Here is a 3962-nt window from a genome sequence, read left to right as displayed (position 1 = left end):
TCACCCCAAATGACCTAACTGGAAAATGGCAAGTGGGCCAACAGGCCCATACTGCTCCCTATATGACCAGGCTCAAAATATGCATCTGAGCCAACATGCAAATACACCTTCCTATGTTACCAGGATCAGAAATGGCATGTTGACCAACATATAACCACACACTATTCAATATGACTGGGCTCAGAACTGGTATGTAGACTGATTATTCACATAAACCCCCCAAACGAAAATCAGAGTTATAAATAACATGCTTTCCAATGTGACCAGCTTCAAAAATGTACAGGTGGGTCAAGGTGGTCATATACTATTCTGTGTTAATAGGTTAGGAAATGATTTGTCACAGAACATGTCTACACCCTCCCCCAACACACACACACACACCATTTTACCAGAACATATCTACACTCCCTACCCCCCACCATTTGACCAGGCTTGTTTATGTAGAACATACCCATAAACCTCTCTCCTTGTGACTGGGCTCTAAAATGTCTTGAGGACAAACATCCCAGACACCTCCTTTGTTAGACTATACATTGGAAAATGCATGTGGAGCACTGCCCACATACACCTTCCCATACAGCTATTCTCAGAAATGGCATGCCGGCAAACACACCTAATGAATGGGCTTGAAATTGGAATCTGGGGCTGGTGAGATGGCTCAGCAGGAAAGAGCACTGACTGCTCTTCAGAAGGTTATGAGTTCAAATCCCAGCAACCACATGGTGGCTCACAACCACCCATAATGAGATCTGACACCCTCTTCAGGTGTGTTTGAAGACAGCTCCAGTGTACTTATGTATAATAATAAATAAATCATTAAAAAAAAAACCCCAAAAACCCTAAGACAAGAGTTGGTACAGCAGCAGTTTATTTAAAAAAAAAAAAGAAATTGGAATCTGGGCCCACGTGCCCATCCTCCTCTCCATGTGAGTTGGGCGGTAAAGGACAGGCATTCCAAAGTGTCCAAGGTGTCCCCCAAAATAGATACGCGTGTAGTAGAATTCTAGCAGAATCATGATATCTAGGGTAGGCATTAGAATGAAATAGTTGTTGTTTACTGTATATAGCGTAGGCATCAGAGGGAATGTTTTTCTAGAAGGTACTTTGACCTTGAAGAAATCTCTGTAGAAAACAGGGATTGTTTTCTCTTATCTATAGAGTTGCTTTTCCAAAGGAACCTTACAACCTTTGCATGACTTTGGTCCTGGCACACCTGGAATGTCTTGTATTGCTGAATACTGCGAACAGTTCACAATAAGGGCAAAAGCTGTGATGTTTTCCTTAAGGAAGCATATAGATTAGATTAGGGGTTTTGGAATAAGGAACTTGTTTTATCCACAAAACAACTTTTGTGTAACAATGGATACCTATGGTCCTACTGGCTGTTCAAGGTTCAGTCAACAAGAGGCTGATCCACCCTGCTGCTAAGAAGCCTAAGTTCATCCTGCAGTCTCTCTTTCTCTGATCATCCCACATAACTCACAACCCCTACACATATGGGACAACATGCCTGGATGTGCCACATATGACCAGGTTCGGAAATGGCCTGTGGCCACTATGTACATACACCATCCCCCATGTGTCTGTTCTGAGAAATGGCATTTAAGCTAACATATACATATACCCACCACCTGAACTAGTTTGGAAATGGTGTGTGGTCCAACATACTATATATCTATCCCATTGTAAATGGCATGTCAGCCAACATGCCCATTCATCTATGTATATGAATGGGCTCAGAGATGACATGTGGCTACCATGCCTATTCACCTACCATATGACTATCTTCTGGAATAGCAGTCTCATCCACCCTGCAAATGACAGGCTTGTAAATATCAAGTGCTCCAACACCCCCATGCAGTCCCCCACACTACCATATTACCAGCCTCAATATAGGCATGTGGGCCATTGTATTGTGGCTGTTAGCATTTCTTCTAGGCTCTGCCCACAGTTACCTGGCAACAGTTAGGTATGACTGACTCTACAAAAGGGGCTGCTTGCTCACTGCTCTAGATCTCTTGCTCTTACTCTATTACCCTCTTCCCTCTCTGTCCCTTCTCTCCACATTCTCCTCCCCCCCTCTCTCCACATGTTCATGGTTGTTCTCTCTCTCTCTCTCTGCCTCTCTCTGTCTCTACTACCCCTTCAACTCCCCTCCCCATGTCCTAAATACACTCGATTCTATATGATATGATCCTGTGGCTGGTATGGCTGGTATGGTGGGGTGGTGGTGGTGGTGTGAAGGGCTGCCTCAACATGGGCCTGCAGAAGCAGCCCCTTCCACCTCATCATACCTTGCCTCTACTAGGCATATCCCTGGCTCCCTGGCATCCTTTTTCTTTTTCTTTTCTTTTTTTTATAAAACACAACAATGGACATTCCCCACCCCCATGGTATTCGAGTGGGCTAGGAAATGGCTTGAGGGTGAATAATCTAGGACCAGATTGAAATAGGGCATGTGCGCACATATGCTCACACATTTCCCCGTGTTATTGGGCTCAAAAATGGCATGTGAACAAAATTGCCTACATAGCACACCTCCTCCCCAAATGACTGTGGTCGTAAGTATCATGAGCTCAAACATGTCCATGCCATCCTTCATATGGTGAGACTCAGAATGGGTATGTGCAACAACACACACACACACACCAGAGCCTTTGATTTGGCACGTGGGTCAACATCCCAATACACCCCTCCCCAAATGACAGTTTTTGTATACATCAAGTGCTCCAACATGCCCATGCAGTTCCCATGTGATCAGACAGGCAAGAAAAACACCTGAGGCAAACCAAATGCCCATGCTATAAATAATCCCAGCATTTGCAGGAGAATCAGCAGCTCATAGCTATCTTTAACTATGTGATGAGCTCTGGGATAGCCTGGACTACATGAAACCCTGCCTCAAACTTCCCCTCTAACAACAAAAGTTAAGTAAAATAATAAATGAACGAAAACTGATGCCTTCGGTGGGATGGCTCCAAAGATAAAGGACCTTGTTGCCAAGTTTGACAACCTGAATTTAATATTAAGAGTCACAAAGTAGACAGAACCATTTTCCACATTTTCCTCTGACCTTCACATGACAATGTTCTCAAGTCTCCATCCCCACATACAGAATAAACGAATGTAATAAAAGAGAGAAAATGGATGTGGTGGCATCTGCCTTTAATTCCAATACTCAGGAGGAAGAGGCTGAGGGATCTGTGAGCTTGAGGTCAGCACGATCTACAAAGAGACAAAGCGAGTTCGAGACCAGTCAGGCCTACAGTGTGAGAAGACTCAGTTTAAAAACTTTAAATCCCCAGTTCTCAGGAGGCAGAGGCAGGCAGATCTCTGAGTCTGAAGCCATCCAGTTCTACTGAGTGAGTTCCAGGACAGGCAGGGATACACAAAGAAATCCTATCTCGACTTCTCCAAAAGAAAGCACAAACAAAACAAAACAGGTGGTAGGAAGTATGTAGGGCAGAGCTGGAGAGATGGCTCAGCTATTAAGAGCACCTACTGCTCTCCTGGTTTGGTTACCAGTTTCCACATGGCAGCTCATTACTGCCTGAAACTCCAATTCCAGGATCCCACACATACATGTTTATATGAATGTTTCACATGTTTATATGCACATACACGGTGCATATAAACTCCTGTAGGCACACACATATACATATGAATAAAATAAGTAAATAAAAAAAAACGCCTAGGGAAGAGCGAGGAGCCACAGCCAGAGATCTGACATTGACATGCCCTGTCCGCTCCGGACCCGCCCATATCCTGCCTCCTCTCTCAAGTCCCGCCCAGTATAGGGCTGGGCCCATCAAGGCACCACCCACACTAGGTCCCGCCCCGCCTTACCACCCACGAGGTGTCCTTCATTTCGGACCCGCCCATTGCCAGCTCCGCGGCCTAAGAGGTCTTGAGCTCCGCAGGCCCCGCCCATCATCCCGCCTCCACGCAGTGCGGCTGCGCCG

Source organism: Mus caroli, chromosome 5, assembly GCF_900094665.2.
Source record: "Mus caroli chromosome 5, CAROLI_EIJ_v1.1, whole genome shotgun sequence".
Lineage (NCBI taxonomy): Eukaryota > Metazoa > Chordata > Mammalia > Rodentia > Muridae > Mus > Mus caroli.
This window is presented reverse-complemented; position numbering follows the sequence as displayed.